Source organism: Elephas maximus, chromosome 11 (assembly GCF_024166365.1).
Source record: "Elephas maximus indicus isolate mEleMax1 chromosome 11, mEleMax1 primary haplotype, whole genome shotgun sequence".
NCBI lineage: Eukaryota > Metazoa > Chordata > Mammalia > Proboscidea > Elephantidae > Elephas > Elephas maximus.
In genome coordinates this window covers 93,645,346-93,658,710 of record NC_064829.1, presented here as the reverse complement: position 1 = coordinate 93,658,710, position 13,365 = coordinate 93,645,346, and positions in this window count along the sequence as shown.

Below are 13,365 nucleotides of genomic sequence, written 5' to 3'. Positions count from 1 at the left end.
AAAACATCAGTATATTACAAAGCCTCTTCTTTGAGCACAAGGCCATAAAAGTAGAAATCAATAGCATAAAAACCAAGGAAAACAAATCACACACTTCAAAACTGAATAATACCCTGCTCAAAAACGACTGGGTTATAGAAGACATCAAGGATGTAATAAAGAAATTTACAGAACCCAATGAGAATGGAATCATTTCCTATCAGAACCTTTGGGACACAGTGAAAGTAGTGCTCAGAGGTCAATTTATATCAATAAAAGCACACATACAAAAAGAAGGGCCAAAATCAAAGAATTATCCCTACGACATGTACAAATAGAAAGAGAGAAACAAAAGAAACCCTCAGGCACCAGAAGAAAGCAAACAGAAAAAATTAGAGCAGAATTAAATGAAATAAGCAACAGAAAAACAACTGAAACAGTTAACAAGACCAAAAGCTGGTTCTTTGAAAAAATCAACAAAATTGATAAACCATTGGCCAAACTGACAATAGAAAAACAGGACAGGAAGCAAATAACCCAAATAAGAAATGAGATGGGCGATATCACAACAGACCTAACTGAAATTAAAAGAATCATATCAGGGGGCGGAGCCAAGATGGCGGACTAGGCAGACGCTACCTCGGATCCCTCTTACAACAAAGACACGGAAAAACAAGTGAATCGATCACATACATAACAATCTACGAGCCCTGAACAACAAACACAGATTTAGAGACGGAGAACGAACTAATACGGGGAAGCAGCGATTGTTTCCAGAGCCTGGAGCCAGCGCACCAGTCAGGTACGGCACGAGCACAGAGAGCTGCTCCACCCCCATGAACTAACCCCGGGAGGGGGACCAGCCAGTTCCGCGGGCGGCGTGGGACGCAGCCGGTAGGAGAAGTCCCCGGGAGGCAGTGACTGGTCTCGGAGCAGGAAGAGCAGTGTCCCAGCCGGGCAACCGTCCCGCCGGGATTTGGACTGGACGCAGGTACGGCATAAACACGGAGAACTGCTCCACCCCCCTGAACTAACCCCGGGAAGGGGCCCAGCCGGGTCGCGCGGGCGCCGTGGGACGCAGCCGATAGGAGAAGTCCCCGGGAGACAGCGACTGGTATTGGAGTGGGGAGATCAGCGTCCCAGCCGGGACACTCGGTCACGGCACAAGCACGGGGAGCTGCTCCACCCATCTGAACTAACCCCGGGAAGCGGCCCAACTGGTTCGCGGAGGCGGCACGGCCACGCGGCTGGAGGGACGAGAAGTCCCCGGGAGACAGCGACTGATTTTGGAGTCGAGAGTGCACCGTCCCAGTAGGGGAGCCTTGACGCTGGGCGTGCGGCTGGAAGCGGAGGATCTGACCGTGACTCCAGCGGGCCAGACCCCCCAGGGGCAATCTCCACACAGCCAGCACACATAGGCGACGCGCCCGCGGGAATCTCAGATATAATAGTCATTCCAAGCAAGATAAGCAACTCTGGCTATATTCTGAGGTGCTACTCTCCTATCTCTCTGTTCCCTCCCCCACCCTCCCCAGGCGGCTTCATTAACATCTGAATAGCCTGAGCCAGAGGGAGAACTCTGATAGGGATCTGACTGCATTTTTTTTTAGCGGATTTTCTGGAAAAACTAGTTGCCCAGTGATGGCTCGGAGACAACAATCCATATCAAACCACTTAAAGAAGCAGACCATGACAGCTTCTCCAACCCCCCAAACAAAAGAATCAAAATCTTTCCCAAATAAAGATACAATCCTAGAATTATCAGATACAGAATATAAAAAACTAATTTACAGAATGCTTAAAGATATCACAAATGAAATTAGGATAACTGCAGAAAAAGCCAAGGAACACACCGATAAAACTGTTGAAGAACTCAAAAAGATTATTCAAGAACATAGTGGAAAAATTAATAAGTTGCAAGAATCCATAGAGAGACAACATGTAGAAATCCAAAAGATTAACAATAAAATTACAGAATTAGACAACGCAATAGGAAGTCAGAGGAGCAGACTCGAGCAATTAGAATGCAGACTGGGACATCTGGAGGACCAGGGAATCAATACCAACATAGCTGAAAAAAAATCAGATAAAAGAATTAAAAAAAATGAAGAAACCCTAAGAATTATGTGGGACTCTATCAAGAAGGATAACCTGCGGGTGATTGGAGTCCCAGAACAGGGAGGGGGGACAGAAAACACAGAGAAAATAGTGGAAGAACTCCTGACACAAAACTTCCCTGACATCATGAAAGACGAAAGGATATCTATCCAAGATGCTCATCGAACCCCATTTAAGATTGATCCAAAAAGAAAAACAGCAAGACATATTATCATCAAACTCACCAAAACCAAAGATAAACAGAAAATTTTAAAAGCAGCCAGGGAGAAAAGAAAGGTTTCCTTCAAGGGAGAATCAATAAGAATAACTTCAGACAACTCAGCAGAAACCATGCAGGCAAGAAGGGAATGGGACGACATATACAGAGTACTGAAGGAGAAAAACTGCCAGCCAAGGATCATATATCTAGCAAAACTCTCTCTGAAATATGAAGGCGAAATTAAGATATTTACAGACAAACACAAGTTTAGAGAATTTGCAAAAACCAAACCAAAGCTACAAGAAATACTGAAGGATATTGTTTGGTCAGAGAACCAATAATATCAGATATCAACACAACACAAGGTCACAAAACAGAACGTCCTGATATCAACTCAAATAGGGAAATCACAAAAACAAACAAATTAAGATTAATTAAAAAAAAATACACATAACAGGGAATCATGGAACTCAATAGGTAAAAGATCACAATAATCAAAAAGAGGGACTAAATACAGGAGGCATTGAACTGCCATATGGAGAGTGATACAAGGCGATATAGAACATTAGGTTTTTACTTAGAAAAATAGGGGTAAATAATAAGGTAACCACAAAAAGGTATAACAACTCTATAACGCAAGATAAAAGCCAAGAAAAACGTAACGACTCAACTAACATAAAGTCAAACACTATGAAAATGAGGATCTCACAATTTACTAAGAAAAACGCCTCAGCACAAAAAAGTATGTGGAAAAATGAAATTGTCAACAACACACATAAAAAGGCATCAAAATGACAGCACTAAAAACTTATTTATCTATAATTACCCTGAATGTAAATGGACTAAATGCACCAATAAAAAGACAGAGAGTCACAGACTGGATAAAGAAACACGATCCATCTATATGCTGCCTACAAGAGACACACCTTAGACTTAGAGACACAAACAAACTAAAACTCAAAGGATGGAAAAAAGTATATCAAGCAAATAATAAGCAAAAAAGAAGAGGAGTAGCAATATTAATTTCTGACAAAATAGACTTTAGACTTAAATCCACCACAAAGGATAAAGAAGGACACTATATAATGATAAAAGGGACAATTGATCAGGAAGACATAACTATATTAAATATTTATGCACCCAATGACAGGGCTGCAAGATACATACATCAAATTTTAACAGAATTGAAAAGTGAGATAGATACCTCCACAATTATAGTAGGCGACTTCAACACACCACTTTCGGAGAAGGACAGGACATCCAGTAAGAAGCTCAATAGAGACGCGGAAGATCTAATTACAACAATCAACCAACTTGACCTCATTGACTTATACAGAACTCTCCACCCAACTGCTGCAAAGTATACTTTTTTTTCTAGCGCACATGGAACATTCTCTAGAATAAACCACATATTAGGTCATAAAACAAACCTTTGCAGAATCCAAAACATCGAAATATTACAAAGCATCTTCTCAGACCACAAGGCCATAAAACTAGAGATCAATAACAGAAAAACTAGGGAAAAGAAATCAAATACTTGGAAAATGAACAATACCCTCCTGAAAAAAGACTGGGTTATAGAAGACATCAAGGAGGGAATAAGGAAATTCATAGAAAGCAACAAGAATGAAAATACTTCCTATCAAAACCTCTGGGACACAGCAAAAGCAGTGCTCAGAGGTCAATTTATATCGATAAATGCACACATACAAAAAGAAGAAAGAGCCAAAAGCAGAGAACTGTCCCTACAACTTGAACAAATAGAAACTGAGCAACAAAAGAATCCATCAGGCACCAGAAGAAAACAAAAAATAAAAATTAGAGCTGAACTAAATGAATTAGAGAACAGAAAAACAATTGAAAGAATTAACAAAGCCAAAAGTTGGTTCTTTGAAAAAATTAACAAAATTGATAAACCATTGGCTAGACTGACTAAAGAAATACAGGAAAGGAAACAAATAACCCGAATAAGAAACGAGAAGGACCATATCACAACAGAACCAAATGAAATTAAAAGAATCATTTCAGATTATTATGAAAAATTGTACTCTAACACATTTGAAAACCTAGAAGAAATGGATGAATTCCTGGAAAAATACTACCTACCTAAACTAACACATTCAGAAGTAGAACAACTAAATAGACCCATAACAAAAAAAGAGATTGAAACGGTAATCAAAAAACTCCCAACAAAAAAAAGCCCTGGCCCGGACGGCTTCACTGCAGAGTTCTACCAAACTTTCAGAGAAGAGTTAACACCACTACTTCTGAAGCTATTCCAAAGCATAGAAAATGACGGAATACTACCCAACTCATTCTATGAAGCCACCATCTCCCTGATACCAAAACCAGGTAAAGACATTACAAAAAAAAGAAAATTATAGACCTATATCCCTCATGAACATTGATGCAAAAATCCTCAACAAAATTCTAGCCAATAGAATCCAACAACACATCAAAAAAATAATTCACCCTGATCAAGTGGGATTTATACCAGGTATGCAAGGCTGGTTTAATATCAGAAAAACCGTTAATGTAATCCATCACATAAATAAAACAAAAGACAAAAACCACATGATCTTATCAATTGATGCAGAAAAGGCATTTGACAAAGTCCAACACCCATTTATGATAAAAACTCTTACCAAAATAGGAATTGAAGGAAAATTCCTCAACAAAATAAAGGGCATCTATGCAAAGCCAACAGCCAATATCACTCTAAATGGAGAGAACCTGAAAGCATTTCCCTTGAGAACGGGAACCAGACAAGGATGCCCTTTATCACCACTCTTATTCAACATCGTGCTGGAAGTCCTAGCCAGGGCAATTAGGCTAGACAAAGAAATAAAAGGTATCCGGATTGGCAAGGAAGAAGTAAAGTTATCACTATTTGCAGATGACATGATTATATACACAGAAAACCCTAAGGAATCCGCCAGAAAACTACTGAAACTAATAGAAGAGTTTGGCAGAGTCTCAGGTTATAAAATAAACATACAAAAATCACTTGGATTCCTCTACATCAACAAAAAGAACACCGAAGAGGAAATAACCAAATCAATACCATTCACAGTAGCCCCCAAGAAGATAAAATACTTAGGAATAAATCTTACCAAGGATGTAAAAGACCTATACAAAGAAAACTACAAAGCTCTACTACAAGAAATTCAAAAGGACATACTTAAGTGGAAAAACATACCTTGCTCATGGATAGGAAGACTTAACATAGTAAAAATGTCTATTCTACCAAAAGCCATCTATACATATAACGCACTTCCAATCCAAATACCAACGTCATATTTTAAGGGGATAGAGAAACAAATCACTAATTTCATATGGAAGGGAAAGAAGCCCCGGATAAGCAAAGCACTACTGAAAAAGAAGAAGAAAGTCGGAGGCCTCACTTTACCTGACTTCAGAAGCTATTATACAGCCACAGTAGTCAAAACAGCCTGGTACTGGTACAACAACAGGCACATAGACCAATGGAACAGAATTGAGAACCCAGACATAGATCCATCCACGTATGAGCAGCTGATATTTGACAAAGGACCAGTGTCAGTTAATTGGGGAAAAGATAGCCTTTTTAACAAATGGTGCTGGCATAACTGGATATACATTTGCAAAAAAATGAAACAGGACCCATACCTCACACCATGCACAAAAATGAACTCCAAGTGGATCAAAGACCTAAACATAAAGACTAAAACGATAAAGATCATGGAAGAAAAAATTGGGAGAACCCTAGGAGCCCTGATACAAGGTATAAACAGAATACAAAACATTACCAAAAATGATGAAGAGAAACCCGATAACTGGGAGCTCCTAAAAATCAAACACCTATGCTCATCTAAAGACTTCTCCAAAAGAGTAAAAAGACCACCTACAGATTGGGAAAGAAGTTTCAGCTATGACATCTCCAACCAGCGCCTGATCTCTAAAATCTACATGATTCTGTCAAAACTCAACCACAAAAAGACAAACGACCCAATCAAGAAGTGGGCAAAGGATATGAACACACATTTCACTAAAGAAGATATTCAGGCAGCCAACAGATACATGAGAAAATGCTCTCGATCATTAGCCATTAGAGAAATGCAAATTAAAACCAGAATGAGATTCCATCTCACACCAGCAAGGCTGGCATTAATCCAAAAAACACAAAATAATAAATGTTGGAGAGGCTGCAGAGAGATTGGAACTCTCATACACTGCTGGTGGGAATGTAAAATGGTACAACCACTTTGGAAATCTATCTGGCGTTATCTTAAACAGTTAGAAATAGAACTACCATACAACTCAGAAATCCCACTCCTGGGAATATACCCTAGAGATACAAGAGCCTTCATACAAACAGATATATGCACACCCATGTTTATTGCAGGTCTGTATACAATACCAAAAAGTTGGAAGCAACCAAGGTGTCCATCAACGGATGAATGGGTAAATAAATTGTGGTATATTCACACAATGGAATACTACTCATCGATAAAGAACAGTGACGAATCTGTGAAACATTTCATAACATGGAGGAACCTGGAAGGCATTATGCTGAGCGAAATGAGTCAGAGGCAAAAGGACAAATATTGTATAAGACCACTATTATAAGATCTTGAGAAATAGTAAACCTGAGAAGAACACATACTTTTGTGGTTACGAGGGGGGGAGGGAGGGAGGGTGGGAGAGGGTTTTTTATTGATTAATCAGTAGATAAGAACTGCTTTAGGTGAAGGGAAAGACAACACTCAATACATGGAAGGTCAGCTCAATTGGACTGGACCAAAAGCAAAGAAGTTGCCGGGATAAAATGAATGCTTCAAAGGTCAGCGGAGCAAGGGCGGGGGTCTGGGGAACATGGTTTGCGGGGACTTCTAAGTCAATTGGCAAAATAATTCTATTATGAAATCATTCTGCATCCCACTTTGAAATGTGGCGTCTGGGGTCTTAAATGCTAACAAGAGGCCATCTAAGATGCCTCAGTTGGTCTCAACCCACCTGGATCAAAGGAGAATGAAGAACACCAAGGCCACACGACAACTAAGAGCCCAAGAGACAGAAAGGGCCACATGAACCAGAGACCTACATCATCCTGAGACCAGAAGAACTAGTTGGTGCCCGGCCACAATCGATGACTGCCCTGACAGGGAGCACAACAGAGAACTCCTGAGGGAACAGGAGATCAGTGGGATACAGAACCCAAATTCTCATAAAAAGACCAAACTTAATGGTCTGACTGAGACTAGAGGAATCCCGGCGGCCGTGGTCCCCAGACCTTCTGTTGGCACAGGACAGGAACCATCCCCGAAGACAACTCATCAGACATGAAAGGGACTGGTCAGCGGGTGGGAGAGAGACGCTGATGAAGAGTGAGCTAATTATATCAGGTGGACACTTGAGATTGTGTTGGCGACTCTTGTCTGGAGGGGGGATGGGAGGATAGAGAGAGAGAGAAGCCGGCAAAATTGTCAAGAAAGGAGAGACTGAAAGGGCTGACTCAAGAGGGGGAGAGCAAGTGGGAGTAGGGAGTGAGATGTATGTAAACTTATATGTGACAGACTGATTGGATTTGTAAACGTTCACTTGAAGCTTAATAAAAGTTATGAAAAAAAAAGAATCATATCAGATTACTGCAAAAAAATTGTACTCTAAGCAATTGGAAAACCTTGAAGAAATGGATGAATTTCTAGAAACACACTACCTACCTAAACTAACACAAACAGAGGTAGAACAACTAAATAAGCCCATAACGAAAGAGGAGATTGAAAAGGTAATTTAAAAACTCCCAACAAAAAAAGCCCTGGCCCAGATGGCCTCACTGCAGAATTCTACCAAACTTTCAGACAAGAGTTAACACCACTACTACTAACGGTATCTCAAAGCATGGAAAAGGATGGAATATTCCCAAACTACTTATGAAGCCAGCACATCCCTGATACCAAAACCAGGTAAACACAGCAGAAAAAAAAGGAAAGTACAGACCTATATCCCTCATGAACTTAGATGCAAAAATCCTCAACAAAATGCTAGCCAATAGAATTCAACAACATATCAAAAAAATTATTCACCATGACCAAGTGGGATTCATACCAGGTATGCACGGATGGTTCAACATTAGAAAAACAATTAATGTAAAAACATCATATAAATAAAACAAGAAGGAAGAACCACATGATCTTATCAATGGATTTAGAAAAGGCATTTGACAAAGTTCAACACCCATTCATGATAAAAACTGAGCAAAAAAAGAAGGAAAAATCCTCAAAATAACAAAGGACATTTATATAAAGCCAACAGCCATCGTCCTAAATAGAGTCTAAAAGCATTCCACTTCAGATCAGAAACCAGACAAGGATGCCCTTTATCACCACTCTTATTCAACATTGTGCTGGAGGTCCTCGCCAGAGCAATTAGGCTAGATAAAGAAATAAAGGGCATCCAGATTGGCAAGGAAAAAGTAAAAGTATCTCTATTTACAGATGACATGGTCTTATACACAGAAAAGCCTAAGGAATCCTCAACTGAAACTGAGTGCAGCAGATTATCAGGATACAAGATAAACATACAAAAATCTGTTGGATTCCTCTACCCCAACAAAAAGAACACTGAAGAGGAAATCACCAAATCAATGCCATTTACAGTAGCCCCTAAGAAGATAAAATACTTAGGAATAAATCTTACAAGAGACGTAAAAGACCTATACAAAGAAAACTACAAGACACTACAGCAAGAAACCAAAAGAGACCTACATAAGTGGAAAAACATACCTTGCTCATGGAGAGGAAGACTTAACATTGTAAAAATGTCTATTCTACCAAGAACAATCTATACATACAACGCAATTCCGATCCAAATTACGACTTTTCTTTAATGACATGGAGAAACAAATCATCAACTTCATATGAAAGAGAAAGAGGCCCAGATAAATAAAGCATTACTGAAAAAGAAGAACAAGTGGGAGGCCTTACTCTACCTGACTTTAGAACCTATTATACCGCCACAGTAGTCAAAACAACCTGGTACTGGTACAACAACAGATACACATACCAGTGGAACAGAATTGAGAATCCAGACATAAACTCATCCACATATGAGCAGCTGATATTTGACAAAGGCCCAAAGCCAGTTAAATGGAGAAAAACGTGTCTCTTTAACAAATGGTGCTGGCATAACAGGATATCCATCTGCAAAAAAATGAAACAAAAACCATACCTCAGACTATGCACAAAAACTAACTTAAAATGTATCAAAGACCTAAATATAAAAATTAAAATGATAAAGAAAATGGAAGAAAAAAAGAGGGATAACTCTAGAAACCCTAATACGTGGCATAAACAGGATACAAAAGATTACAATGCAGAAAAGAAACTAGATAACTGGGAGCTCCTAAAAATCAAACACCTATGCTCATCTGAAGACTTCACCAAAAGAGTAAAAAGATTACCTACAGACTGGGAAAAGTTTTTAGCTATGACATTTCTGATCAGCGCCTGATCTCTAAAATCTACGTGATACTGCAAAAACTCTACAACAAAAAGACAAATAACCCAATTAAAAAATGGGCAAAGGATATGAACACGTACTTCGCTAAAAAAAGACATTCAGGTATCTAACAGATACATGAGGAAATGCTCACGATCATTAGCCATTGGAGAAATGCAAATCAAAACTACAATGAAATTCCATCCCACTCCAACAAGGCTGGCACTAATCCAAAAGACACAAAATAATACACGTTGGAGGGGTTGTGGAGAGACTGGAACACTTATACAGTGCTGGTGGGAATGTAAAATGGAACAACCGCTTTTGAAATTGATTTGCTCCTTCCTTCAAAACCTAGGAATAGAACTACCGTATGATCCAGCAATCCCACTCCTTGGAATATATCCTAGAGAAATAAGAGCCTTTACACGAACAGATATATGCACACCCATGTTCACTGCAGCATTGTTTACAGTAGCAAAAGGATGAAAGCAACCAAGGTGCCCATCAACGGATAAATGGATAAATTATGGTATATTCACTCGATGGACTATGGAATATTCACTCAATGGAATATGGAATACTACACATCAATAAAGAACAATGATGAGTCTGCAGAACATTTGATAACATGGAGGAATCTAGAAGACATTATGCTGAATGAAATTAGTTGCAAGAGGACAAATATTGTATAAGACGACTATTATAAAAACTCAAAAATAGTTTAAACAGAGAAGAAAATATTCTTTGATGGTTACGAGAGCAGGGAGGGAGAGAGAGGAGTTTTCACTAATTAGATAGTAGATAAGAACTATTTTAGGTGAAGGGAAAGACAACACGCAATAAAGGAGCGATCAGCACTACTGGACTAAATCAAAAGCAAAGAAGTTTCCTGAATAGACAACACTTTGAAGGCCAGCATAGCACAGGCAGGGGTTTCAGGACCACAGTTTCATGGGACATCTAAGTCAATTGGCATAATAAAATCTATTAAGAAAACAGTCTGTATCCCACTTTGGAGAGAGCCGTCTGGGGTCCTAAATGTTAGCAAGCGGCCATCTTAGATGCATCAATTGTTCTCAACCCACCTGGAGCAAAGGAGAATGAAGAACACCAAAGACACAAGGTAATTATGAGCCCAAGACAGAGTCACAAAAACCAGAGACTACACCTGTCTGAGACTAGAAGAACTAGATGGTGCCTGGCTACAACCGATGACTCCCCTGACAGGGAACACAGCAGAGAACCTCTGAGGCAACAGCAGAGCAGTGGGATGCAGATCCCAAGTTCTCCCAAAAAGACCAGACTGATGGTCTGTCTGAGACTAGAAGGACCCCAGAAGTCATGGTCCCCAGACCTTCTGTTAGCCCAAGACTGGAACCATTCGCAAAGCCAACTCTTCAGGCAGGGATTGGACTAGACTATGGGATAAAAAATGATACTGGTGAGGAGTGGGCTTCTTGTATCAAGTAGACACATGAGGCTATGTAGGCAGCTCCTGTCTGGAGAAGAGATGAGAGGGCAGAGGGGGTCAGATGTTGGCCAAATGGACATGAAAATACAGAGTGGAGGGAAGGAGTGTGCTGTCTCATTAGAGGGAGAGCAACTAGGATTATATAGTAAGGTGTATATAAGTTTTTGTATGAGACTGACTTGGTTTGTTAACTTTCACTTAAAGCACAATAAAAATTATACATAGAAAGTTTCCTAAAAAAAAAATCATTAAAGGCTTTGGGACAAATAAAACTTGTTAAGACTTCATTACAAAATTAGTATTCTGATGATCTCCCAACGATTGAATTTTGCATGATAACGTTGGCACACACATTCTCTTTTTAAGGTTTCAGGTATTTACTGAGACAGGGAGAGCACATGGAGAACAGAGATGAAGGAGAAAGAGGCAGAAATATATGGAGTTGAGGGACAATCAGAAAGATTGGGGAGGGAAAACGGTAAAACAAGAGAAGTGTTACAACAGAGAAAGTCTGCCAGCTGTTGGTATATCCTGGTGCTTTTAACTTGACCACTGGACCAGCCCACTGGGAGTTGCTTCAGCTAGGCCAGGCTGTTGCTAATCACGTGTATGTGGCCACCGCCATCTCCTGCCCGGGATGACAGAGCTTCCTCCGTTGTGTGGGGACACAGCACTGCTGTGAACCCCTGAGGGGATGTGCTAGCCAAAGCAGGCACTGAACAATCGTGTATTCAGACACAGATCTGAAGAAGTTGGCTGAAATACGCCAGCAAATCCCCATTTTTAGCCAGAAGCGATCAGACCTTTATGCAGTGGAGGTGAAAAAGCTCTAAAGTTGAGTTTCCAACACATCACGCCACAAGAAAATATGACTCTGCAACATAATCAATTGCCTACTGAATTTTTTTAATGGAGATCCCCCTCCCTTTTTTATTTTCACCCTTTCCTTTTTGGGGAACTTTCTGTTGAGTTGATGGAGTATCAATCCCAAAGCCGATCGCTGTCGAGTCAGTTCTGGCTGATTGCCACCCTGTAGGATGGCGTGGAGCTGCCCCATATGGTTTCCAAGGCTGTAATCTTTATGTGAGAATGCCACATTCTTCTCCTGCAGAATGGCTGCTGGGTTTGAACCAGTGACAATTTGGTTGGCAGCTAAGCGCTTAACCACTGTGTCACCAGGGCTTCTTTGATAGAGTATCTACACATGTTATTTAAAATTATGTGGTTGACTTACAAAGAGTCAGACTGGATTTGAAGAGCCAAAGGAGGGGGGCTGCCCCTAAAGCTTCCACACTTGAGTTGCCTCAAAACACTTGGTAAAACTATCAGATCTTGGTATTCTGGTGGTTGTTTCACCTAATACAGATTAATTTTGTGTCATGAGTCTGTCACCCTAATTGCTGGGGTTGGAACCCATTTTCTGGAAAACTTGGTCCGGATGCTACTCTTTTCCAAGCAGTACCTTCAAAGCTACATTTCTGCCCAGGAGTTAACTGTGGGAACCAAGATGGCAGGTCCTTGGTGTTGGCCAGAGGAAGTGGCCGCCCTACCCTTCCTAGCAGCCCTTCCGGCTGGGTAGATTGAAGGAGCTGATTATTCAACCCCAAGCCACCTGGTCTTGAGGGAAAGACTGTCAACAAAGAGCCCATGGGAGAATGCCAGTAGTGGCATTTGGGGATGGCAACTAAAGCATCAATCCCTGAAAAGGTTTTCTGGACAGCACTGTCTGACAAAATCTTTTTCTTTTTGCTTTTCTCCCTAGTAACATTTTCTAGCTCCATAGAAAAAGGCATGTTCTTAGCCTTATTATCAATCCTCTACTTGAGCAGTTCTTAAAACTTTTTAGTTTAAGGATCCTTTTGTGCTGTTAAAAGGACTTCAGTGAGCTTTTGTTTATGCAGGTTATAGCTAATGGTGGACTGGTAAATGTTTCACAGCCAGCTGTCCGAGAAAATATCCTGATTTGTAGAAGCATTTGCCAGTTTCCATGGTATAATTACATTCAGTATGGCCAAGTTCAAGTTATGGACATGCATCTCCAAACAAGGATAGGAACAGATGCACAGTCAACCCTTTTGTGCTGAGGCAACCCTGCTCTGCTGGCACACCACTGTTT